Source organism: Rhineura floridana, chromosome 3, assembly GCF_030035675.1.
Source record: "Rhineura floridana isolate rRhiFlo1 chromosome 3, rRhiFlo1.hap2, whole genome shotgun sequence".
NCBI classification, from domain to species: Eukaryota; Metazoa; Chordata; class Lepidosauria; order Squamata; family Rhineuridae; genus Rhineura; species Rhineura floridana.
Genome location: NC_084482.1, coordinates 154,890,011 through 154,904,485, shown reverse-complemented (window position 1 = coordinate 154,904,485; position 14,475 = coordinate 154,890,011).

Genomic DNA, 14,475 nt, shown 5'->3' with positions numbered 1-14,475 from the left:
GAACAGCCATATTTCCTTCTTCAGTGAGGACTACCATGCTACTTAAGAACACAACATAAGAATATAAGAAGAGCCTGCTGGATCATGCCAGCATCCTGTTCTCACAGTGGCCAACCAGATGCCCATGGGAAGCGCACAAGCAGGACCTAAACACAAGAGCTCTCTCCCCCGTCCACGGTTTCCAGTAACTAGTATTCAGAAGGATACTGCCTCTAATTGTGGAGGCAAAACATAGCCATCCTGGCTAGTAGGCTTTGATACTGTTATCTTCCATGACTTTGTCTAATCCTCTTTTAAAGCTGTTGAGGTTGGGTGACCATCACTGTCTCCTCTGGAAGCAAGTTCCCCAGCTTAACTACGCACTATGTGAAGATGTACTTTCTTTTATTTGCCCTGAATAATAGAATCATAGAAAAAGTAGAGTTGGAAGGGGCCTGTAAGGCCATCGAGTCCAACCCCCTACTCAATGCAGGGATCCAAGTTAAAGCATACCCCACAGGTGGCTGTCCAGCTCCCTCTTGAATGCCTCCAGTGTTGGTGGGCCCACCACCTCCCTCGGTAATTGGTTCCATTGTTGTATTGCTCTTACAGTTAGGGATCTTCCAACATTCAGCTTCATTGGATGTCCATGCATTCCAATGTTATGAGAGAGGGAGAAAAAATTCTCTCTATCCACTTCTCCATGCCATGCATAATTTTATAAACTTCTATCATGTCACCTCTGACTCGCCTTTTCTCGAAACTAAAAAGCCCCAAATACTGCAACCTTTCTTCATAAGAGAGTCATTCTATCCTCTTGATAATCTTGGTTGCCCTATTATGAACCTTTTCCAACTCTACAATTTCCTTTTTGAGGTGAGGCAACCAGAACTGTACGCAGTTTTCCAAAAGCGGTTGCACCATAGATTTGTTTAACAGCATTATGATATCTGCAGTTTTATTTTCAACAACTTTCCTAAAGATCCCTAGCATGGATTTTGCCTTTTTCACAACTGCCATACACTGTGTCAATATCTATCCACTACTACCCCAAGATCTCATTCCTGGTCAGTCACCCCATGAACATATTTATGAAATTAAACATTTTTGCCCTGACATGCATCACTTCACACCTCCTCACATTATATTGCATTTGCCATTTTGCCACCCATTCACTCAGTTTGGAGAGGTCCTTTTCGAGCTCTTCACAATCTCTCTTTGTTTTAATAACCATGCACAATTTAATAACATCAGCAAACATGGCCACCTCACTACTGACCCCTACTGACCCCTAACTCTATATTCTAGCTTGGTGTGTTCCATGAGACATATCTGTTGCTCCATGTTTTAATGTCTGAATTGCTTTTTGTTATTGGAGGTCGCTGATTCATAGGGTCACCATAAGTCGTAATTGACTTGAAGGCATATAACAACAACAAGATTTTCATAGCATTATTGAAAGCATGTTTTTTGGTTCTGGGTATCATGCATGGTGACTGCATATCTTCCTTTACAGAGGACAACCATCTCTTTGAAGGTTCCCTGTATTTGAAGGTGTCCAAGTCCAGTTTAAAGATAAAAAACCATAAGAAGGGTAATCAGGGGCCTTCAAGTTGCACTTGGACAGCAGAATGAGTTGCAGCCATACAGATCACCTGGTCATGCCTATTATGGTGAGATCTTCATTCATTCATTGGCGATCACTCGTGGCCGAGTAAGATTGTCTTCCAGGGTAAGGTCTTTAACAGTCTTTAAAAGTGACTGTGGAAGCCAATTCTGGCTCCACACAGCCTCCCACAGTGAGGTCATAGGTTTCCAGATGGAAGATGGTCACCATGAGGATTTGCTTGACTTGCCTTCCACTTAGCACATTTGTCCCTTTCGCCCTGTATTCGTGCTTCTTCAAAGTCCATAGCATCTTTGATCATGGCCGACCTCCAATTGGGACGCTCATGGGCCAAGACTTCCCAGTTCTCAATGCTTATGTAACATTTTTTTAGATTAGCTTTGAGAACATCTTTAAACCTCTTTTGCTGTACACCGATATTCTGTTTTCCATCATTAAGTTGGGAGTAAGACGGTGATCAGGCATTCGAACAATATGGCTGGTCCAGCGAAGTTGATATTGGAGGATCATTGTTTCAACATTGGTGGTCTTTGCTTCTTCCAATACGCTAACATTAGTCTGCCTACCCAAGTAATTTGCAGAATTTTCCTGACGCAGCGTTGGTGGAATCTTTCAAGAAGTTGGGAGTGGCGTTTATAGATTATTATTATTATTTTATTATTTATTAAACTTATATACCGCCCGACTAGCCATAGCTCTCTGGGCGGTGAACAACAAAATACAATAAAATGAACAATATAATACAATAACAATAAAGCAATCAAAAATCAATAACAGCAAACATAACAAGAAATAAATTAAATTAAGTTAAAAATGCAAAAGTTAAAATGCTTTGGGAAAGAGGAAGGTTTTAACTTGGCGCCGAAAGGATAACAATGTCGGCGCCAAGCGAACCTCCTCAGGGAGACTGTTCCACAGTTCAGGGGCCACCACTGAGAAGGCCCTAGATCTTGTCACCACCCTCCGGGCCTCTCTATGAGTCGGGACCCGGAGGAGGGCCTTCGTAGCAGAGCGTAGTGTACAGGCCGGTTCACAGCGGGAGAGGCGTTCCGACAGGTATCATGGTCCCGCACCGTATAAGGCTTTATAGGTTAACACCAGCACTTTGAATCTGGCCCGGAAGCAAATTGGTAGCCAGTGCAAGCGGGCCAGAACAGGTGTTATATGCTCAGACCACTTGGTCCTTGTTAACAATCTGGCCGCCGCATTTTGCACTAGCTGTAGCTTCCGGACTGTCTTCAAAGGCAGCCCCACGTAGAGCGCATTGCAGTAATCCAAACGTGAGGTTACCAGAGCATGTACCACTGATGTAAGGTCCTCCTTACTCAAATAAGGACGTAGTTGGGCTACCAACCGAAGTTGGTAGAACGCATTCCGAGCCACCGAGGCTACTTGAGTCTCGAGTGAAAGGGAAGAGTCTAGAACGACTCCCAGACTACGAACCTGCTCCTTTAGGGGGAGTGTAACCCCATCCAGGATAGGGTATGTATCCATCATCCGATCAGAGAAACCATGCACCAACAGCATTTCAGTCTTGTCAGGATTGAGCCTCAGTTTGTTAGCCCTCATCCAGTCCATTGTCGCAGCCAGGCAACGGTTCAGTACATCGACAGCCTCACCTGAAGAAGATGAAAATGAGAAGTAGAGCTGCGTGTCATCAGCATACTGATGACAACGCACTCCAAAACTCCTGATGACCGCACCCAGCGGCTGCATGTAGATGTTGAAAAGCATGGGGGACAGAACCGACCCCTGTGGGACTCCACATTGTAGAGCCCATGGTGTCGAGCAATGTTCCCCAAGCACTACCTTCTGGAGACGGCCCGCCAAGTAGGAGCGGAACCACTGCCAAGCAGTACCCCCAACTCCCAACTCCGCCAGTCTCTCCAGAAGGATAGCATGGTCGATGGTATCAAAAGCCACTGAGAGATCAAGGAGAATCAACAGAGTTACACTCCCTCTGTCCCTCTCCCGACAGAGGTCATCATACAGGGCGACGAAGGCCGTCTCAGTACCAAAACTGGGCCGGAAACCTGATTGAAATGGATCTAGATAATCGGTTTCATCCAATAGTGCCTGGAGCTGGGCAGCAACCACTCGTTCCAAGATCTTGCCCAGGAATGGAACGTTTGCTACTGGTCTGTAGCTGTTGAAATTTTCTGGGTCCAAAGAAGGCTTTTTCAGGAGTGGTCTCACCACTGCCTCTTTCAGGCAGCCGAGGACCACTCCCTCTCACAAAGAGGAATTTATCACTTCCTTGGCCCAGCCAACTAGCTTTTATAAGCCAAGAGGAGCACGGATCCAGTGCCGAAGTGGTTGCACGCACCAGTCCAAGCACCTTGTCCATGTCCTCGAGCTGAACCAACTGGAACTCATCCAATAAAACATGGCAAGACTGTGCTCCGGACACCTCATTATGATCAACTGCTATAAATTGGGAGTCCAAGTCCCGGCGGATGCCTAAGATCTTATGCTGGAAGTGCTCAGCAAACTCATTACAGCGGGCCATTGATGGTTCAACAGTGTACTGATGGCCTACATGAAGTAGCCCATGGACAACTCTAAAAAGCTCCGCTGGGCGGCAAAGGGATGACTTGATGGTGGCAGCAAAATGTTGTTTTTTTGCCGCACTCACATATAGTTTGGTAGAAGCACTAACCAGCGCATAATTGCATCCATCAGGAGTTCGCCTCCATCTCCGCTCAAGCCGCCTCCTTTCTTGCTTCATTGCTCTCAGCTCTGGCGTGTACCAAGGGGCTGTATGAGCTCTACATAGGAGAGGGCGCACAGGAGCGATCATGTTGACGGCCCGGGTCATCTCCACATTCCACAGATTGACCAGGGCTTCAACAGGAGCGCCAGTCCTATCAGCCGGAAAAAACCCCAGAGCCCTTTGAAAACCCTCAGGATCCATTAGTCTCCGGGGGTGGACCAATTTAATAGGTCCCCCACCCTTGCAGAGGGAGGAGGCTACTGAGAGTCTAAACTTCAGCAAGCAGTGATCTGTCCATGACAAAGGGAGAGATGTAAAACTCCCCACATCCAGATCACTATCCCCATGTCCAGTAGCAAAGACAAGGTCTAGAGTATGCCCCGACATATGCGTTGGGCCAGTAACATATTGGGACAGCCCCATGGTTGTCATGGAAGCCATGAAGTCCTGAGCTGCCCCGGACAAAGTCGCCTCGGCATGGATGTTGACATCCCCCAGTACTAATAGTCTGGGGGATCTCAACAATACCTCCGAGACAACCTCCGTCAGCTCAGCTAGGGAAGCCACTGGGCAGCAAGGTGGGCGGTACACCAAGAGGATTCCCAGCCTGTCCCTCTGGCCCAGCACAAGGTGCAAACACTCCAGACCAGTAACTGTATGGACATGGTGCTTGGTGAGTGAGATGGAACTCTTATAGACCACAGCAACCCCACCTCCCCGACCCTCAGATCTACCATGATGCTGAACCAAGTACCCCGGTGGGCAAAGCTGGGAGAGACCAACTCCTCCCTGCTCACCCACCTATGTCTCAGTTATGCATGCCAGATCGGCTGCCTCGTCCACAATCAGATCGTGGATGAGAGAGATTTTATTATATACCGATCTGGCATTTAAAAGCAGCAACTGGAGATCTGAGAGTTGGCTGAGATGACAACCAACAACCCTGCGGGTGTGAGAAGGACCGGAACAAGGCACAGCCACAACATGTCTGGGCCACGTTCCCCTTACCTGGCACGTCCTTCTCACAACACCATACCTCCCTTTGCCTGTCACTACAGTGATTGGGGCCCCCTCAAGTCCCCCCGGTTGATAGAAGACCCTCCTTCCCAAGCACATACTAAAAACTTATCAACAAACATACAAACTCACTTACATCTAACACAATTACATCTACCCACACATACACACCAACATTCATTCAAACCAAGCATACAAAAACACAATCCCCTCAAATGTCCCGTTCTTCCTTCTTGCTCTGCCAATGTGACTAATAGATGGCACGCTGTGCTGCACCGCCCCGACGAGGATACCGAAAAAACGAGCCCAGCAACGCAACATCCAGGCCGTGGCCCAGCTCCACCGCGCGGCACCCGCCGCTCTCGAGGGCCCAACAGTGGCGGAAACACGAAGCGCAGCGGCAACGATGGAAAACACAGCTGCGGCAAAACAGAAACTGCAGCAGCAGCAGCAGACAAAGCACGGGCGGGAGAACACAAACCCAAAGCCCCAGCAGCGACGAGGAGCTGCAGCCAGCAATGAAAAGTCTGGCCACACAGAGGCAGCCGCTGAGAAAACAGCAGGTGGCAAGCACAATCTGCAGCCGAAACAGCGGCGGCCGAGTACAAACGAAAAGTCACAGCAGAAGCAGGAGGCAAGGACCCCGGCTGGAATGGCGACGGCGACGACAAGAGGCACAAACCGCAGCAACAGGGCAGTGGAGCAGCAAAAGGCACGAGCTGAAAGACGAACGGCTCTCACCCGTCCTCGAAACGTCCAGCTCGGCAAACGATAGTAAGTTCAGGCTCATCCCCTGTCTGCGTCGTTCTTGCTGTTGGCGTCTTCCTGCCAATGTCTCTTTACCAATGCCTCCAATTCCACCTCACCAGATTAAAAGGAAGCCAATCGAACCAGGATGGTCCATGTTTCACAGGTGTACAGTAAGGTCGGTAGTACAATGGCTTTGTAAATAAGCATTTTGGTCTCCCTGCGAATATCCCGATTCTCGAACACTCTACGCTTCATTTGGGAGAATGCGGCACTCGCAGAGCTCAGAGGATGCTGAATTTCAGCACTGATGTCAACTTTTACAGAGAGATGGCTGCCAAGATAAGAAAAGTGATCGACATTCTCCAGCGTCGCACCATTAAGCTGGATTGATGGTGCTACAGAGGGATTGGTTTTCACTTGCTGATGAAGCACTTTGGTTTTTTTGATGTTAAGCGAGAGGCCAAGCTTTTCATATGCTTCTGCAAAGACATTTAGGATAGTTTGAAGATCTTCCTCTGAATGTGCAGAGACTACATTATCATCGGCATATTGAAGTTCTATGACAGAGGTTGCAATTATCTTACTTTTTTCTTTCAGCCTATTGAGATTAAAAAGCTTTCCATTTGTTCGATATGTGATTTCCACGCCAGTGGAAAGTTTCCCCAGAACAAAGTATAGAATCATGGCGATGAAAGTAGCAAATAAGGTCGGAGCAATGACACATCCCTGTTTGATGCCTGATCCCACTTTGAATGGGTCACTTTGAGAGCCATTGTTATCCAAAATTGTCGCCATCATGTTGTCATGGAGGAGTCGCAAAATATTCACAAATTTATCAGAGCATCCAATTTTCAGAAGGATGGTCCAGAGAGCAGTTCGATTTACAGTATCAAAGGCCTTAGTCAGATCAATAAATGCCATATACAGAGGTCGGTTTTGCTCCTTGCATTTTTCTTGAAGCTGTTGTTCAGTGAAGATCATGTCCACTGTCCTCCTGGAAGGGCAGAAACCATTTTGGGATTCAGGGAGGATGTTAGGGTGTGTAGGAATTGCGTGTCCGGCTCTTTACAGGTGAACAGCGAGAGGAGTAAGAGATCCAAGCACAAACAGATAACTTGAATAAGAGTCCTTTACTATGGACATTAGGGACAGCAAAAAACACAGAGCTCACAAGACTTTTCTCTTCACAGCTACAAAACATTCGTACAAGAACTTCTCCCCCCACAGAGCCTCTTTCGGTTTCTCTCCAGCCTTTTGTAGATAAGGATGGCCTCGCTGGGCACAGCTGCCTGCCAACGTCCTTGGTGCTCACCCTGGCTGGATTAACCCCATAATTACAGTTTTGCTCATCTACTCATGTGAGGCACACACACACATATCCAACATTCTGAGATAGGTAGGAGGCGATTTGCGAGGATCCTTGCAAGGATTTTACCTGTGGTAGCTAGAAGAGAGATGCCTTGGTAGTTCCCACAATCTGTTCTATCACCCTTCTTGAAAAGAGTGATAATTATGGTATCCCTAAAGTCTTCTGGGATCTCTTCCCTCATCCAGATTTTTTCAATGAGCTTATGAAGTTGTTGTGTAAGTTCAGGCCCACCTTCTTCAAAGACTTCAGCAGGTCCACTAGCTTTGTTATTCTTCATTTGATTAATGGCTTTACTGACTTCATCCAAATTAGGGGATATTGCAAGCTCATCTCTAATTTGTTGTTGCGGGATTTGTGAGAAGACCTCATCAGCCACAATAGAGTTACGATTAAGGAGGTCATGGTAATGCTCTTTCCAACACAGTGCAATAACTCTTTGTCCTTTAGAAGTTTGGTACCATCTATTGAATGTAAGGGATTTGTACCATAATTTGTTGGTCCGTAGATGGCTTTTGTGGCGTTAAAAAAGCTCCGTGCATCATGAGCATCTGCAAAATGCTGGATTTCTTGAGCTTTCTTTATCCACCAGGCATTCTTAAGTTCTCTAGTTCTTCTTTGGACCTCAGCCTTTGCACTGGCATAGATTTTTTTTCTTAGCAGCACAGTTAATGTCTTTTTGCCAAAGCTGGAAAAGCTTTCCTTTTCTTGTCAATGATATGTTCAATCTCACTATCAAACCAGTCCTGATGTTTGTTAGTTTGGTATCCAATAGTTTGTTCACATGCTGCAATAATGGAAGTCTTCAGTTTAATCCAGTGTTCCTCAACATTTTCAGGGAGTTCCGTAGGTAGATGTTTCTTGAGAGTTGTTTGAAAGCAAGCTCGCTTAATAGGATCTTGAAGGGCGTGGATGTTCATTTTATGCCTTGGTTTTCTTCCTTGGAGCCTACGTTGAGGAACAATATTAATGGCCATAGTGGATCGAATTAATCAGTGATCTGTCCAGCAGTCATCGGCACTCGTCATGGTCCTGGTGAGGAGCACATCATGACGATCTTTGGCATGGACAATTATGTAATCCAGGAGATGCCAGTGCTTCGACCGAGGGTGCTTCTATGATGTTTTAAATTTATCGTTCTGGCGAAAGAGTGTGTTTGTAATAACAAGATTATGCTCTGCACATTTAGTCAGAAGTAGAATGCCATTCAGGTTGCTATTGCCAACTCCTTCTTTCCCAATGGTTTCTGGCCATAAATCAAAATCACACCCAACTCTTGCACTGAAATTGCCCAAGAGGATAATTTTATCCTCCTTAGGTATCTCTGATAAGATGGTGTCCAGCTGGGTATAAAAGTTTTCCTTGATGTCTTCATCAGCATCTAATGTTGGTGCATAAGCACTTAGAATAGATGCCTGCTGGTTTTTGGCGAGTTTTAATCTGACAGTTGAGAGTCATTCATTAATGCCAGTAGGAACTTCTGACAAGAGCTTCACAAGATCATTTTTAATAGCAAAGCCTACTCCATGTATTCGTCATTCTTGTTCAAGCAGTGCTTTCGAGAAGAAGGTGTAACCTCCTTTTTCTTCCTTCAATTGTCCCTCTCCTGCTCTTCGAGTTTCTTGGAGTGCTGCTATGTCAATATTAAAATGTCTCAACTCCCTCGCAATGATGGCTGTCCTGCGTTCAGGATGTTCACTATCTGTATTGTCCAGCAATGTCCGTATATTCCATGTACCAAAGTTCATTTGTCTTTTGTGACCGCTAAGTGGTGACCCCACTGGACGTGGTGATCCAGTCAGGGAGAGAGATGAGGCAGACTATGTTTAGGGCACCTTTTCAAACCCCTCCCCATATGGGGTTAGCAGAGTGGATCCTGAATAGGACTGCTCAGTTGTGGCTACAGCTGCCAAACTACTCAACTGCCTCGGTCCTTGAGCCAGGACGACTGAGTCTGTATCCACTGCCTATGTGCCAGTCCATGACTAGGGGTTTCAGGATTTCACAGTCCTGCCCCCATTGCCATTCGCCGATCACCATGGGACTTTTGGTTTGGTTTGGTTTGGTTTGGTTTGGTTGGAAGACACCTGTGTGTGAATTTGTTTTATGTGGGGAGATCGGTGCACCACAATCAACACACAATCTTGACAGAAAAAGGCTTTGATCCAATGCCATGAATACCACGACGATTGGAAGTCTTTTATCTGCTGCAGCCTTCATCCGCCTTCACAGCCTTTGTAACATACACATTGTTATCCTCTGCCTGTTCTGCCATTGAGGACATTCTTGGATCGTTCTTTGTCTGGTTCCTCTCCCTTGACCTTACCGCCATGGGTGACCCTGCTGGGAGTACATGACTCCTGACAGCATCGCTCACAGTGTTCATTGGAACACGCAAGCCCACTCACCACTGCAAGGTGACAATCCAGCACTTGGACAGCAGAATGAGCTGCAGCCATACAGATCACCTGGGCATGCCTATTATGGTGAGATCTACTGTATTTCCATTTAAACTACAGTAATTATTTCTAAATGTGCATATCTACATATAAATTAGCAATTACAAATTTTATGCACATCTGCAACCTCTTTTTAGGTGATGGGTTTGGCATTTTTTGATGATACATTTCTTCTTTGAGGGCAATGTGTGTATCCCAGTATTCTTTGCATACTGCTGCTGCATGCACTTGCTGTGAATTGTATCATTACTCTTTTGTTTTGCTTTTAGTGTCCAGCTGTAGATTCTCTTTTAAGTTTTTCTTGCATGAAGTCAGCATGGAAGCTAATTTCCCCACTGAATTGGCCCCAACTCCCAGGTTCGGGATCCACATTATCAGTCCTAACAAAAATGACATAACTGGGCTAGTTGAATAGAGCAGATCCACACCATGCATTTAAAGCACATTCAACACACATTTGAAGCACATGAATCCCACCACAGAATCGTGGGATCTGTAGTTTGTTAAGGGTGGTGGGAAGTATAACAGTGAGGGGGAAACTACACTTCCCAGGATTCTTTGGGGGAAGTCAAGCACTTTAAATGCAAGTTGGATGTGCACTAAATGTATTGTATGGATCTGCATCCAGTCATGCAAGAGTCAGAACCACAGACAGCAAAGTGGGCAAGGTGCCATTTAAGATTAGCTTTTTTGCATGGCTTCTATTGAGGGTGGAGTGATTCTCAGTTCCTTCCCAACCTAGATCTTGAACTCACATGTGCTGGGCCGCACGCCTTCCTACTTCTAGCAGGCTTATTCCTAGAAACATTCCAGAGGGGCCTCAGAGCAACCTTTACCATTAGCAAGCCAAGTGCTCTGTATTTTTCCCCTGCCCTGTAGCTGGGCTCTCATGTCATCATTAGCAATTTGGCTTGGGATTTCAGCTCTCTTCTAGGTAGGTGTCTCTGGGTTATTTCCTCTCCACCCAAGCCTTTCCTGGCCTCCTCCTCTGATTCCCCTTTGTGGGGCAAAGCAGAGTAGCCATCCGACAGGAATCCTTAGTCAGATGCCAGGCCCCCAGTTTGCTAGCAGAGCCCACTGCTGATGCCTGCCCTGAGCTCCTTTACCCCCAGCTATTTTTTCCTGTGTGGATCTAGCACCCTTTTCATTCCCACAGTGTCCTCAACCTAACATCACTCTGGGGCACTGTGGGAAATTAAGAGGATGGTGAAACTCCAAACCACTCATCACTGTGTGCAGCACTGCTACCCCTGCCAGGCAAGCCCACCAGGGCTCTTTGGCAGAGGAAGGGTGGCCCCCAGACGGCACTTTGCCCAGGGGCCTCTCTAGGGTAATCAGAGACAGTCCTCTGTTTGTAGGACTTTCTGGTCTGAGCTCAGGTTAGAGATAAGGAACCAAAATAAGGTAGAACAGAGGTCTTAATATTACCTATGGACAGTGAACACCTTGACAGGACACTGAGCAGGCAGGCAGATCGCCTGGTCACAGACTTCTCCACTATGGTGAAATACATTTTTATTTAAATTATAGAAATGATTGCTATATTTGCATCTCTATAAAACATTTTGTGTATGCAAGTTTCATGCAGATCTGCAACTTCCTCTGTCATTTTTTTATGATGATGATATTGCATTTCTTCTTTTTTGATGATGCCCTCACACCTGGTGCTGTCACTGCAAGAGGCACATGTGGCTTTCTCTGAGAAGACTAGGCAGCCCCCTCCCCACCACCACTTCTGCCCTGCATTATTGAGCAGGACTCCATAGCAGGCAGGATAAGGAGGCAAACAGAAAGACCAACTGAGAAATGGATGGCAGAAGCCATGAGTGCCTATTATTTGACTCCGAGGGCATTTGTCAAAGTGCACGGGGCTCTTTGGCTTGCAGCACAGTGACAACTCTAGAAGCAAACAGCCCAAACACAGAGAGAGTGAGAACCTACAGAGACCAAAAGAGAAAACAGTGGCCCATGTTCATGGATAAGAGTGTTGCCAAGACTGCCACCAGATCAGAGCAGCTGAGACTATTGCTCAAGGGCCTCACAGCTGTACCCAGTCATTTGAACACTTTAGCACTCTGGAGGAATGCCTCTGGGGATGGAGAAAGGAAAAGCACAGGAGGAAGGACAGAGGGATGTGTATGGTTGCTTGTCCCTGTCATTGCATGCCCTCCACATTGCAGATGGAAATAGGGACACTCCTCTGCCTGCATGTGTGTGTGTGTGTGTGTGTGTGTGTGTGTGTTGGGTGCCATGGGGCAGAGTCTGGCAGCCCAGCATGGCATGCTGAAACATGGTGAGCCAACATAATCCAGATGCCATCAGTAAAACCATTTAATTCACATTTATTCTGAAGGCTCTTAGATGCAAAGTTCAGATGGAGGAAATCAGGAAATGCATTAAAGCCAATACATTTTATACCCATGTCTTTGCATTCATTAGGCCACATAATGCAGAATGATAATTTTGTTGTCACCATAACTGGTAGGGTGTATCCATGATGCAGGCTACATAATACTGATCTGACAGGCAGCCCGTATAGGATGCCCATCCTGAGCTTCAGTTTGAGCTGTCATCAGCATGCAAAGGAAGAAAACATCTGCAAATTGGAATGAAGAATTGCCTAGGAAAAGGCTCGACAAATGTGGTAATGCATACAAAAACAGGTCAGTTGGTAGGAGAGCACTTGCGTCCCTCTTCCTCTTGTTTCCTTTGCTTCTGTCCCCTTTTAGCCCGTTGGACCAACTGATACAATTTTTAAACTGTTGCACTGGTATACATTTTTAATTTATCAACTTCTCAGGAACCTTCTTGTGGCTGCAAATAGAGCCCATACAATTTGGGGGCATTGCACTGAAAATGTGGCTCTTGGCATCAGCAGTAGAGTGTACAGAACTGTTTAATTTGATTACTATCAACTTTCAAAGAGAGCGAGGGAAACAAATCCCTTTCCCCATATTCATAGATAACGTAATGTTGTGTAGTGTGTGTGGATATAAAGGATGCAAGGAAGGAGAAATCTTTCATATATTTCTTTTATCTTTGAGGCCCGTGTTGCTCTCTCCTTCCACAAATGTTGCAGGTACATAAGATTACCAAGGTGATAAGGCACTGGAGTGATTGTTTAAGCTGAAATTGACTCTCCACAGCATTTGAATTAAGCTAAGGTAACCCAGATCACCAATGTAACAACTTTAAATGATCCACATTTTACAGCAGCTTAAATGTAATAGAAGGCTTTCGTCTTTTTCTACATCCGCAGATAATCATCTTGTCTGTCTGCTTGCACTGACAGCAAAGGAGTGAAAACAAACAGTAATTTAACAAAGAAAATATTCCTCTTTATTTCATTTTTTTTCTCTCTCTCTCTCCCATCATCACAGTATTGGAGTACTTGAAAGAGCCTTGATTGCCATATATTTACGACTATCTGTATAAATATTCTATATATATGTACTGTATATCTCAGAGGTCATTAGTCTGGCTGAGTGCACCCATTTCTATCTAGAAGATACCTGGGGCTGCTTTCCACGTTACAAAATGATGAAAAATGGGCAGGGAAGTGAATGTCTGTGGGTTCTTTTGTGAGCTAAAGGTGAAAGTCCAACTTCCCTGTTGGAGAAATGCACAAGTTCCCTCCCTTCTCCCCCAGCGTTGCACATTATCTCACGGTGTTGGAAGGTGAATGTGTGAGTTGCTCACCCATCTGCTTTTGGGCGATCCCTGCAATGTACAAAGCTGTCCTCACTCTCAGCAACTGTCATAATCAGGGCTAGACAGATCAGGTACATGGCTTGATTTTGTACACACCAGTTCAAAGCTTTTTGTGTTGCTGTTGTACATGTCATTGTAAATAAACAAACAAATCTAATAATTGGCAATTTGCTGTTGAAGCACCCATGGTTTGGTGCTAGTGGTACAAATACTGAAGCAGCCTCTAGGCTGTCCTGATAAGATATGGGTGTATGTGGGAGGTATTACCCTGTTGAACCATCAAAGGTGCAGAAGATTGTGTTTTTTTTCAGCAGAGAACCAAGGGGAACAAAATAGACTAGAACAAAAACATCCTCCAAAAACGGAAAAGGAGATGGGTGGGACGTATGCCTTTAAGCTGCAGCAAAACTGCTTAAAGCTCACCCTTACTCTTTAAAATGTGCCCCCTCCTAGCACCAATTAATTAACGGTTTATCTGGTTACAAGATATTTGTTAAATTCTTTTAAATTCTTTAATTGGTCAACAGCCCTCATTTAAATGCACCTTCTTAGAACTTTGTGAGCTATTATGAGCTACCTTTTCCAAGGAAAAGTGGGTATATAACACCTCCCTCACCAACATGCACACGCACACGCACGCACACACACACACACACACACACACACACACACACACACACACACACACACACACACACACACACACACTATAGCAACTAAAGAACCTGAAGGTTTTTTTCTCCATTAATAGATTTGAAATCCAGCATTGTTATGATTTTTAGTTGCCAGGCACCACTCTTAAGGATGCTGTGCAAGTTCCTTTTTGGAAAAAAGGATGAGAGGTCAGGGTGGA